Here is a 13,950-nt window from a genome sequence, read left to right on the forward strand (position 1 = left end):
ATTTTTAAAAATCATATTTCTGAATATTTTTATTTTCACAATATGAACAAAAAATGACAGTTTCATTTCTCCACACTCCACCAGTGGTCCTCCTATATTTTACTTCAGTCCCTTAAGAATAATTTATCTGAATTCAAATATGTAGCTGCTGTGTGAATTTGGCTCTTTCCACAGTGCTATGACATAAATGACAATTATCAGGAAATATAAGTATTGTGGTTTCTTTGGGTTATTATTATTGTCCTCAATATGTCCTAAAGAATATAAGATTTTTTTATTCTAATTGTTGAAAGATACTGTAAAAAATGATCCTTTACAATATATAAATGATAGAAATAAAGAGGATGCAAATGTCATGATTAATCTGACCTTTACATGTTGATCAGTGGATGTCATGCATTTGAGTATGGATTATGCTGAAAGTTAACATTATTAAAAGGGAGTAAAAACCACACCAATTAATAAATCATTAGCATCATTACCTTCCTTGAAAATAAGCTCTTATCTGCATTAGGGAGAGTAGATAACAGTCTATAATTTATTACATTTTTAAAAACTAGAAATGATCCTATATTTTAAATCCTTGCTTTAATTACCCAGCCTGATATTTTGATAACCAATATTATAATAGTGAGAGGTTCAGAAGGTACTGTGGAAGTGATGTTTTGACATATTTAGTCTGCATTTCTTGATTTCATAGTAAGATTGTAATGAGAAATTTACTCTTAAGCTCAGCATTTAGGTAATTGAATAATAAACCACAATCAATGTGGACCATTAAAGATTGTCACTCTGCATTCAGTTTAAAAATGTGTGTGTGTGTATACAAGTGTATACACACACACACACACACACACGCGCGCGCGCACACACACACACACACACACACACATATATATATATATATATAAGTCAACCACTTTTGGCTCAGTCCCCACTTGGTATACGGAATGTAAATGAGATTTGTTATCAGAAAGGAAACCTGAAACTGATTTAGCTTAGATATTAATCTTCATATTAAGGACATATTTACATTTCTCGCATAGCACAGTAGGTTAGCACAAAGAAGGATCTGCATTTAATTTTTTAAAACTGGCTAAGCCCAATTGATACACGGTGCATATTTTTCATTTTAACTGTTTTGGTTGTTTCACAGATCCTTTTGTTTTCTCATGGTCCTGTCAGGACTTGCTGGATAGAAAATATGCTGCACATAGAAGCCAAACCACAGTAAAATGACTCTGCCTAACCCTAAGAGTTCCAGCCATTTCCTTTTATATTTTGTAATAAGATATGACAACTCAATTTAAAGAAAATACACAATAGTTGCTGACTACAGTGAAAAGTTTATATTAAAATAATGTGTTGCTGTGGGGAGGTAGATAATTGAGCATACAGTAGGTAATTTCTGGCAAAGATCCTGAAATAAGCAAAAGTAATATCTGTTAACAAAGGATAAATGCAGATAATGTTACTCTAGTCAGTAGTTAGGATTTTACAGATCTCTGTTTAAACGCTGATGCAAGAGAAAATTAAGAAGTCTGCATTTAGTCATTAAAATTGAGCTGTTCCAAACTCTCCCAATAAGACCTGACCTTTGATTGGGCCCACTTGCAACTGATATGTGACTCCATCAGTTTTGCAATGACTTTTAATGAAGAATGAGTAAACTTGAGAACTCCAAACAGAATTTAAATGACATTGCTAATTTCAAGAAGTAATTGGGGGTATATGAAACCCTGAAAGCTATAGAAAATGTCTTTGCTTTCAGACAGAACCTTTGCCAATTTTGTCTCAGTCTCTTATTGAATTCCAGGGAGAGATCTTTACCTTGAAACACTGTCATGGAGATGACCAGCTAGCAACTTTCTCAAGGATATAGATCATAGAAAATTTCCTTTAAGAAAATTTACAAAATTAATACAGGCATAATCTGTTTGTGGTACTCTGTTCACTAAAGCAGTAGTAACTTGAATAATCTAGTTAGTGTTAGGAATAAAAACCTAGTAACACAGTAAAGTGTTAATATTTATGTATGAATACTGAGTTACAAAGAAAAATCTAAAAGCCAAATTTGTTCCTCAAATTATTGGCCAAACAATGTCTCTCTCCTTTCTATTCTGTTTCTGGAGATAATGGTGAAGCATTGGCAATGGTCAGTCTTCATACATTATCATTTGGGGTTTGAGAACATACAGAGGGATTGAGACATGCTTAATAAATATCACTATATTTTCTTGCAGAAGGAAAGAACTGTGAAGATTTGGGTGTTCTCATTACTTATTATGTTCCAAATAATTTCTCCCTCAATACTTCTGCACTACTCAACCCACTGAGGAGGTTTTTACAAGCATAAGTAGGATGGATTTAACATGGGGAGAGAATAGAGTTAAGGAAGCAATTAGTAAGGTATTTCAAAATGTATTGGGGTGAAAGTCTCCATTATCATTTATCAGTGTTTCTTTAGTTGGGATCTGGAGACAAGCCTCTAATCAAGCATTATTGTAAATGATAGACACTTGAATTTCTATAATCATAATCTTCTCTATAGGCTTGGAAACTGTTCATTCCATTCCCACTAAACCCCTTTTATCCACTTGATCAAGTGTCCTGTCAATGCTTGCTCTGTTTCCTTAGGTCATCTGAGAAGAATATTGACTACTCTCTCTGTTGCTGGTCTATGCTTACCCCTGGTTAAGATCCTCGGACTTTTTCTATACAGCTGATTACTGTGGCTCTCATATTTTTGACTTTAGTAGATGACCTCCTCGACCTTCTCACTAAGTTAACTCTCATCTTCCCATTGTGTAGTTCCACGGGACCTTGCATTTCACTCAGTTATTCTTTGATTTAATCATTCAACAATGCATGTGGAGTGGTTATTCTATGCTAGGTGTGACAGTTTTAACAAAAGAAGTAAATTCCAGGCCTCATGGAGCTTATATCCTGCAATTATATGATATTTAATGCCTTCAAATCTCCCCTAAAATAAAATCTCTTTGAAAGGAAGAATCATAAGCAAATTAGCCACTGTATCTTCACCTTTCAGAGTACCTGGAATGCTAAAGAGGCACAATAAATGTTTTTTGAAATATTAAATAAACAAATAAAAGTCACATTTACAGAAATGTGACTGTCTTATCTGCTCATTGCCAGTCAAGCTCATGATTAACAGTAAAAGATATCTATAAAAAGTAACAGAAAGGAACTCTTGGACTAAATCATACAAGTACATAAATACTAATAATTAGACTATAAAACTAAATAAATAATTTATTTTATAAAAACTTAGTTTTATACCTTTTTTTTCAATAGGCAACAAGGCAATGTCTAAACATTTCCTAATACCCAGTTTTGCATAAGTCATACAATAAAAAAAAACGCACATGCTTATTGTACTGCTACCAAGAGTCTCATCCAAGAATTCTAGTAGCAAATTATACATTATAAAATGAGGCACATGTCATTTTTCACCTTGGACAATGCAGGCACACATATGCACACTTTCTGAAATGCTTTTAATGAAATGCAAGGATATTGAATTAAAACATTTTATTCTTAATGAAGTCTTTAAAAATGCCTTAGTAATGAAGCCAGATCTAAAATTAGGTAGTCAGTGTAGTTAGGTAAATCAGGTCTAGTACCCAGTGAAATCTAAAATGGAGGCCATGCTGAGAATGATTCTGGAAACGCAGGACAACTCATGGAATGTTAATGAAGTCCTGAAAAGGCCCTAGGCCAAAGTCCATCCCAAAGAAGTGTTAATGAAGTCCTTCCTGCCCAGTTTACTTCTTTGGCCCACCTGTGTCCCACCCCTTGGGCCTTCCCACCTACATTCCATCACTGAAAGAACTATAAAAAGGGGAGACAACAGCCCTTCCACAGATTCCACCTCTTGGGTCCCCTTCTTCCTCCGGGAGAAGTCTTTTCTGCTGTCCTTTAATAAACTTCTAATTTCTCCTCTGACCTTGCCTCGGCGTGCTTCTTTGGTGTTATTCTTCAACATCGGGGAAGCAAGGACTCGTCACCGGCCAAAAGCGGTAACAGTAATTTTGACTACATTAATGAGAGCAGGGAATTCCCAGTGAGGAAAAAATAAAGTTCTATGCCTTCATGAAGATAGTATTTGCTTTCAATCATTTTATTATTTTTTTCAAGTTTATTGTAGTCAAAATTACATTTATTAGAAAGTAGATAAATAGGGGAGTGGACTCTGTCCATTCATCACTCCAACTATTCATAAAACGATTAAATCTCAAAAAGTACTATTAAACTATTTAGATGACATATGAATCTTTTATTTTTACAGTATCAAAAATAATCACTCTAAACATTTTATAAATAAAAGGAAATCACTATGTATATCTTAGAACATCAAAACACAGGGAGCACTCTTGCTTTAATTTTAATACTGTAGTGCCAGAGGAGTCCAAGCTTTGGGAAGAAGCCCTATGCTCTGCACACCGTTGAGTCAATTGAGGTAAAATGGTTCTATGAGGCTTCTAGTAAATTGGGTCAGATTCTCTCTTCATGCCCCAAGAATGTCACAGAAGTCCTTTCAAAGTGAGAGAAAGACTCTTTTGAAGAAGTTGATGCACATAAACTGCTTAGTGAGAGATCAGCCAGGAGCCTAACTTAGCTGTGCTGGTAACTGCATATAGGGAAATGAGGGCTGGAGCAGGAGGCTGGGTAGTGTGTCCAGAAAAGGGTATGGTACAGATGTCGGGAGGTCAGTGGATAGGAAGACAGAGCAGCCAGCAGGGTTGGAGCACAGTGAATGACCTCACACTGTCTCCTCAATGGCATAAAAACTCCTTCAGATAGCATCCTAAAAAGAAGAAAGAAATTACCAATTGAATTTACAATCAAGAGACCAAAAAGAGCTGGGAGTGAATGAATTTGCCTGGAAATAATAACATTGCCTTTGATGCCATCAGGTGGATCAGACTTCAGAAAGAGAATAGATGGTTATAGAAAATATAGACTTGCATTTACTTAAATTGTGCATTAAGCATGTGCAATTCCCTTAAAACAGGCATAAATTCAATATAAGACTGTCAGGACATTTTCTTGGAAAATTCAGTTTTCTCATTTGTAAATTCAGAGCAGAGGACTAGATAACAACCAAAGTTCCTCCCAGTGTAAATCTGGCAAAAGCACCATTTAGAATTGGAGAGAGGTGATTGCTCTGTAGCATTAGAGTCAATGATTACAAACAAGGAAAACAACAACAAAAAACTCTAAGGGACAGGAAAATGGCTTGTGATGAGGGGAGAGGACAATGTCTAGTCAATTTGTAAGGAAGATAAATCTGGACAATGAAACCCATTATACATAAAGTCATAGATCCTTCAAGGCCTCCAATAACTACTAATCAAATGTGGTTGTCAAAATCATCATCATGTGGAATCAGCAGGAAGCCTGTTATGAATGACAAATCTGAGGGCTCAGCCCAGATGAACTGAGTCAGAATCTGAATTTTAATAAGAACATGGGCTGATTCTTATGCACACTGACGTTCAAGAAGCAAGCTCTAATTGACTCATTGAAAAATGGATGAGAACATGTTAATTTGTGTTCAATGTGAGCAGAGTTTTGCCTATTTTTTCATTATTTTATCCATGACATCTATAAAAGTGCCTGATATTTGTTGTGTCCATGACAAATATTTGTTGAAAAAATTATACAGCTTAATTCCAACTTTATTATAAAAAAAGCAAATAAATGGCTAGATAAGTAATTGATAGTACAGATTCTTTTAAAAAACAAAATTAATATCAAACCTTTAAGGGTTTCTTCCAATTGATCAGTGCAAATTGATCACTAGTCCTCCATATAATAATAAAAATACTGACAATTTTAGAATATATAATTGGTTTGTAAGAGAATGTTCCTCCTAAGAGTAATACATTCCGTATTCTATGTTTCTTTTAATCTGTAACTTAAAGGATATTGTACTCATTTATTTAGTTAGGAGACATTATTTCCGTATTCCCTGAATTATACTCAATTTCCTGAAGGAACATGTGAAACATATACAATCACTACTTTTAAATAGCTTAAATTCAGTCTCAAAATAAACTTTTAAACTGCTAGCTGCACACATTAAACAGAAGAGAATGAATTGGGTAAAATTATACGCACAATAATAAAGTACACATATGACAAGAAAAGAACAAAATCAAAGCGTGATGGATTCAACAACTAAACATAAAATGAATCACTTTGGAATCAGATAATTTATTACTTACAAAAAGAAAGGAAAAAAATAGCCAAAGATGTCAGTTCCACACTGTGCTTTTCCCACACACCAAAAGAGAACAACAACAAATTAAAGTGTTCAGATTGGTTGTGCTATGAATTGTGGGATACCCTGTTGCTGACAAACCAGTTTCATACTGAGGCTCAGAAGTTTCATCATCTGCAGCTCCACTGTGAGCTGGTGGCAGACAGCCCAATGACCCATCAGAACTCCTGGGGCCCTTGAAACTGTCTCCTGATGGTAGGGAAGCGATTAGGAGATGGCCACAGAGCATCTCCCCACAGGACGCCCACCCTCTTCAGTTCAGGTTCAAGTCTCTGTGTGGGCTATGTGGATGTGGGGAAAACCACCAAGTCACTGTGGTATAGCCATTGCCCTACAGAATCCAGAAATAGAAGTAATTAATTCCTCCTGAACATTACTGAAAAGTGTTCACTGCAGAACCTTTCCAGACACAGAGGTTTTTTTTTTTTTTTTTTTTTTTTTTTTTTTTTTTTTTTTTTTTTTTTATTGATTATTTAAAGCATTACATAGCTCATGATATATCATCTTTCATACATTTGACTCAAATTGTGTTTTGAACTCCAATTTTCACCCCAAATACAGATTGCAGAATCACATCTGTTACATATTCACATTTTTACATAATGCCATATTAGTGACTGTTGTATTCTGCTACCTTTCCTATCCCCTACTATCCCGCCTCCCCTCCCCTCCCCTCCCATCTTCCCTCTCTACCTCCCCTGCTGTTGTTCAATTCTCTCCCTTTTTTTCCCTCCCCCTTGCCCCTCATAACCTCTTATAATTTTATGTATCATTGAAGGTCTCCTACTATTTCCATGTGCTTTCCCTTCTCTCTTCCTTTCTCTCCCCCCATTCGTCTTTGTTTACTGTAGTCTTTTCCTCATGCTCTTCCTTCCTGTTCTGTTCTTAGTTGTTCTCTTTATATCAAAGCAGACATTTGGCATTTGTTTTTTAGGGCTTGGCTAGCTTCGCTTAGCATAATCTGCTCTAATGCCATCCATTTCCCTGCAAATTCTATGATTTTGTCATTTCTTAGTGCTGCATAATACTCCATTGTGTATAGATGCCACATTTTTTTTATCCATTCATCTATTGAGGGGCATCTAGATTGGTTCCACAGTCTAGCTATTGTGAATTGTGCCGCTATAATCATTGATGCAGCCGTATCCCTATAGAGCGCTTTTTTAAGGTCCTCAGGGAATAGTCTGAGAAGGGCGATAGCTGGGTCAAATGGTGGATCCATTCCCAGCTTTCCCAGGAATCTCCATACTGCTTTCCAAATTGGCCTCACAATTTTGCAGCCCCACCAGCAGTGTACAAGTGTACCCTTTTCCCCACATCCCTGCCAACACTTATTGTTGTTTGACTTCATAATGGCTGCCAATCTTACTGGAGTGAGATGGTATCTTAGGGTGGTTTTGATTTGCATTTCTCTGGTTGCTAGAGATGGTGAGCATTTTTTCATGTACTTGTTGATTGATTGTATGTCCTCCTCTGAGAAGTGTCTGTTCAGGTCCTTGTCCCATTTGTTAATTGGGTTATTTGTTATTGTTTAATTTTTTGAGTTCTTTGTACATTCTGGATATTAGAGCTCTATTGGAGGTGTGGGGGGTAAAAATTTGTTCCCAGGATGTAGGCTCTCTATTTACCTCTTTTATTGTTTCTCTTGCTGAGAAAAAACTTTTTAGTTTAAGTAAGTCCCATTTGTTTATTCTTGTTGTTAACTCTTGGGCTATGGGTGTCCTATTAAGGAATTTGGAGCCCGACCCCACAATATGTAGATCGTAGCCAACTTTTTCTTCTATCAGACGCAGTGTCTCTGATTTGATATCTAGCTCCCTGATCCATTTTGAGTTAATTTTTGTGGATGGTGAGAGAAAGGGATTCAATTTCATTTTGTTGCATATGGATTTCCAATTTTCCCAGCACCATTTGTTGAAGATGCTATCCTTCCTCCATTGCATGCTTTTAGCCCCTTTATCAAATATAAGATAGTTGTAACTTTGTGGATTAGTCTCTGTGTCTTCTATTCTGTACCATTGGTCCACCTGCCTGTTTTGGTACCAGTACCATGCTGTTTTTGTTACTATTGCTTTGTAGTACAGTTTGACCTCTGGTATCGCTATACCTCCAGATTCACACTTCCTGCTTAGAATTGCTTTTGCTATTCTGGGTCTTTTGTTTTTCCATATGAATTTCATGATTGCTTTGTCTATTTCTACAAGAAATGCTGTTGGGATTTTGATTGGCATCCCATTAAACCTGTAGAGAACTTTGAGTAATATCGCCATTTTGATGATGTTAGTTCTGCCTATCCATGAACAGGGTACATTTTTCCATCTTCTGAGATCTTCTTCTATCTCTCTCTTTAGGGTTCTGTAGTTTTCATTGTATAAATTTTTCACCTCTTTTGTTAGGTTGATTCCCAAGTATCTTATTTTCTTTGAGGATATTGTGAATGGAGTGGTTTTCCTTATTTCCATTTCAGAGGTTTTGTTGCTGATATACAGGAATGCCTTTGATTTATGCATGTTGATTTTATAACCTGCCACTTTGCTGAATTCATTTATTAACTCTAGCAGCTTCTTTGTAGACTCTTTTGGGTCTGTTAAGTATATTATCATGTCATCCGCAAATAGCGATAGTTTAATTTCTTCTTTTCCTATTTTTATGCCTTTAATTTCTTTTGTCTGTCTAATTGCTCTGGCTAGTACTTCGAGAACTAAATTGAATAGAAGTGGTGATAGAGGGCATCCCTGTCTTGTTCCAGATTTTAGAGGAAATGCCTTCAGTTTTTCTCCGTTTAGGATGATGCTAGCCTGAGGTTTAGCATATATAGCTTTTACAATGTTGAGGTAAGTTCCTGTTATCCCTAGTTTTTCTAGTGTTTTGAACATAAAGGGATGCTGTACTTTGTCACATGCTTTTTCTGCATCCATCGAGATGATCATGTGGTTCTTGTCTTTAAGTCTATTGATGTGGTGAATAGCATTTATTGATATCCGTATATTGAACCATCCTTGCATCCCAGGAATGAATCCTACTTGATCATGGTGCACAAGTTTTCTGATATGTTTTTGTATTCGATTCGCCAGAATTTTATTGAGAATCTTTGCATCCAAGTTCATTAGAGATATTGGTCTGTAGTTTTCTTTCTTTGAAGTATCTTTGTCTGGTTTTGGGATCAAAGTGATGTTGGCCTCATAGAATGAATTTGGAAGAGCTCCTTCTTTTTCTATTTCTTGAAATAGCTTGAAAAGTATTGGTATTAATTCTTCTTTGAAGGTTTTGTAGAACTCCGCTGTATACCCATCTGGTCCAGGGCTTTTCTTGGTTGGTAGTCTTTTGATGGCTTCTTCTATTTCTTCTATTGTTATTGGTCTGTTTAAATTGTGTGTGTCTTCCTGTCTCAATCTGGGCAAATCATATGCCTTAAGAAATTTATCGATATCTTCATTATCTTCTATTTTATTGGAATATAGGGTTTCAAAATACTTTCTAATTATCTTCTGTATTTCTGTAGTGTCTGTTGTGATATTGCCTTTTTCATCCCGTATGTTAGTAATTTGAGTTCTCTCTCTTCTTCTTTTCGTTAGCATGGCTAAGGCCTTGTCTATCTTATTTATTTTTTTAAAGAACCAACTTTTAGTTTTATCAATTTTTTCAATGGTTTCTTTTGTTTCAATTTTGTTGATTTCTGCTCTAATTTTAATTATTTCTTGTCTTCTACTACATTTGCTGTTGTTTTGCTCTTCCTTTTCTAGGTTTTTGAGGTGTTGCGTGAGTTCATTTATTTGTTGGTTTTTTCTTTTTTTGAGGTAAGAACTCCAAGAAATGAATTTCCCTCTTAAAACTGCTTTCATTGTGTCCCATAGATTCCGGTATGTTGTGTCTGTGTTATCATTTGATTCTAAGAATTTTTTCATCTCCTCCTTTATGTCTTCTATAATCCATTGATCATTCAATAACATATTGTTCATTTTCCATGTGATGTAGGATTTTTCCTTCCTTCTTTTATCATTGACTTCCAATTTCATTCCATTATGATCAGATATGGTGCATGGTATTATCTCCACGCCTTTATATTTACTAAGAGTTGCCTTATGGCATAAGATATGGTCTATCTTTGAGTAGGATCCATGTGCTGCTGAGAAGAACGTGTATCCACTTGATGATGGTTGATATATTCTATATATGTCGGTTAAGTCTAGGTTATTGATTGTGTTGTTGAGTTCTATAGTTTCTTTATTCAGCTTTTGTCTAGAGGATCTGTCTAATGGCGAGAGCGGTGTGTTGAAGTCACCCATAATTATTGTGTTGTGGTCTATTTGACTCTTGAACTTGAGGACAGTTTGTTTTATGAACGTTGCAGCTCCATTGTTTGGTGCATACAAATTGATGATTGTTATGTCTTGTTGGTGGATGGTTCCTTTTAACAGTATATAGTGACCTTCTTTATCCTTCTTGATTAACTTAGGTTTGAAGTTGATTTTATTCGATATGAGTATGGCCACTCCTGCTTGCTTCCGAGGGCCATGTGAGTGGTATGATTTTTCCCAACCTTTTACCTTCAGCCTGTGTATGTCTTTTCCTATCATATGAGTCTCCTGAAGGCAGCATATTGTTGGATTTGTTTTTTTGATCCAGGTTACTAGCCTATGTCTCTTGATTGGTGAGTTTAGGCCATTAACATTTAAGGTTACAATTGAGATATGATTTGTACTTCCAGTCATGCTTCTTTATTTATTTATTTTAGTTTGGCTAGTTTTGCTTTTTGGTTATTTTCCTCCCCCTTTACTGAGATACCTCCTGCTGTTAGTTTTGGGCACTATTTTTCAATTCCTCTTCTTGTAGTGTTTTGTTCAAAATGCTTTGCAGAGCTGGTTTTCTTGCTGCAAATTCTTTTAGCTTTTGTTTATCGTGAAAGATTTTAATTTCATTGTCAAATTTGAAGTTCAATTTTGCTGGATATAGTATTCTTGGTTGGAATCCATTATTTTTCAGCGTTTGAAATACATTATTCCAGGATCTTCTCGCTTTCAAAGTTTGTGATGAGAAATCGGTCGTTAACCTAATTGGTTTACCCCTGAATGTAATCTGCCTCTTTTCTCTCGTAGCTTTTAATATTCTCTCCTTGTTCTGTACGTTGGTTATCTTCATAATTATATGTCTTGGAGTTGGTCTATTATGGTTTTGAATGTTTGGGGTCCTGTAGGCTTCCAGGATTTGGCAATCCATCCCATCTTTCATCTCTGGGAAGTTTTCTAGAATTATTTCATTTAATATGCTGTCCATTCCTTGGGTTTGAATCTCTGTGCCTTCTTCTATCCCTATGACTCTCAGATTTGGTTTTTTTATGACATCCCATATCTCTTGAATAGATTGCTCGTGGGATTTAAGCATCTTTTCTGTGTTGACTATATTACTTTCAAGTTGATAAACCTTGTCTTCATTATCTGATGTTCTGACTTCTACTTGATCAAGTCTATTTGTAATATTCTCGTTTGAGTTTTTAATTTGGTTTATAGTTTCCTGCAATTCTAGGATTATTGTTTGATTTTTTTTTAAGATCTCTATCTCCTGGTAGAGCTCATTCTTTGCCATTTGAATTTGTTTGTTTAATTCATTTTCAAAATATACTTTTATTTCTTGGACTTGCCGTCTCATGTCTTCTCTAATATTCCTTTCCATTCGAGTTAGGTATGCCTTGAGTTCTTTCCCTATCCCTGTTTCTGATGTTTCTATGTCCTCCTGTAGAATTGAGTTGTCTTGCATTGTTTGTAATCCTTTTTTCCCTTGTTTTCTCATGTTGTCCACGTTACTTTCCAGCTCTTTTTGATTGTCGTGTTTCTGCTCTCATCTATAGATTTGTTTTGTTTCTGTATTACTCTGATGTCTCTCCTTTGTGTTGTTAAACTATGCCTGCTAACGTGGATTCCGCTGGGAAGGAATTCCGACGTCCGAGCTCCAGTGATGACACTACTCTGCTATGCCGTGCCCCAGTCTCCTTGCCGGGGTGCCCTAATGGGGGGGTGTGACTGGACTGTCTCTGTTTGGTTTCAGCTCCCGGTCGCGGCAGGCGGGCAGTCTCCAGCCGCACAGTATGGCATCGTGAATTTTCTCTCAAACACTGGGAATACACAGGAGAAGCCAAAAGATGCAAAAATCTCCTTTAACTGTTTAAACAATGCATAATCCTGGGATGAGTAAGATAGAAGTTAATAAGGAAATGAAATATTGATATTGCAGGTGAGGAAAAAGGAGCAAATAGTAATACATGGAACTTGTTTGCTCTAAGAGGTAGTACCATGGAAACCGTATGAGAATCCAGTATTGTTTAGATACCATAGGAAACACGTTTAACAGACCCCTGCATTTAACAGATCTCTGGATGCCATCACCTTCCTCAACCACTGTCATGGAATTTTTCTCAGAGCGGGCAATCACAAGTCTGCTGCCACAGACTACTGACTCAGCCTTGCATGGTACATGGTTCCAGTATTTGGGCTGTCCATTAAACGATACTCATGAAGGCTGACTTATAAACCAGGCATTATTTTAGATACCAGTGAGGCAAAGAAAAGACAAAATCCCTGGATTCATGAGACTCCCAGTCATGATGTGATGCAAGTCAGTTTTTAAGCAACATGGTGAAACATGTTTTTTTGAGAACATGGGTGTCATGCCATAGAGTGGGAAGAAAAGGAGGCTCATCATCAACCACATGTGGAAGAGTTTTGTTTTGTTTTGTTTTTCTTTTTTACATGTCATTCAGTATAAATGTGACATGTTGGAATGTATGAGGATTAAAAAGCTTCACCTTTTATTTTTCCATTAATACAAACAAACAGAAAGGCTCAGGCCTTCCCCAAGGATCTTGTATGTCCATAATTTCCCAAGCTGAGACAGTTACTAAACAAGCCAGGCAGAGTTTAAACATCTCTCCCAATATCTTCTTTCCTCTAAGGACTTCGGTTGGTCACTATGTCAGCCAGAAACGGCCACTGCTTCAAACAGTTTTCCTTCTTTATTGAGAGGTCACCCCCGAGACCTGGGCAGGCAAAGGCAAGGTTCGCCTTTGCTTTCTTCCTTGGCCATGTCACGTACCTGTGCAAGTGGAATCCCCAGTTAGAGCGATCCCCGAGGCCAAGGAGTTCTATTAAACTGCAGCAAGAATTGGTCAGCTCTGTGCTCCTGGGAAAAATCCTACTGCTGTGACTAATAAGTATTTCAAAAGAAATAAATGAGCATGTCATTCATCCCATGATTACAGGATGAGTTGCAAGGGAGCTGCTGGCCAGCCGGCCCTTTACCTCACCCCCAGTTACTGAATTCTTTCCCTAAATAGTGCAAATTGTCCCATGACAGGACTAAATCCAACCACTATCATGGAAAACCTGGTGGAGGATCGCAGTATAGAGTGAGGCAAAGGCGCTATTTGCTACATTAAGGAGGGGGAAAGAGTAGTGTTTGTGCCACTTAAGTTGAGGAAAATTTGTTATAATTTATTATATTTTAGTTATGGAAACTGTAATTGTAATCAATATATACAAGGTCAACACATATAATGACAATTCTTCCCAAAATATTAACTACATACATGACCAGAGATTTCACCAAATTCTCTCTGAAGTGTGACATGTAGTACAACATCTTTACTATTA

The sequence above is a fragment of the Spermophilus citellus genome (assembly GCF_964194105.1).
Source record: "Spermophilus citellus genome assembly, chromosome: 14".
NCBI classification, from domain to species: Eukaryota; Metazoa; Chordata; class Mammalia; order Rodentia; family Sciuridae; genus Spermophilus; species Spermophilus citellus.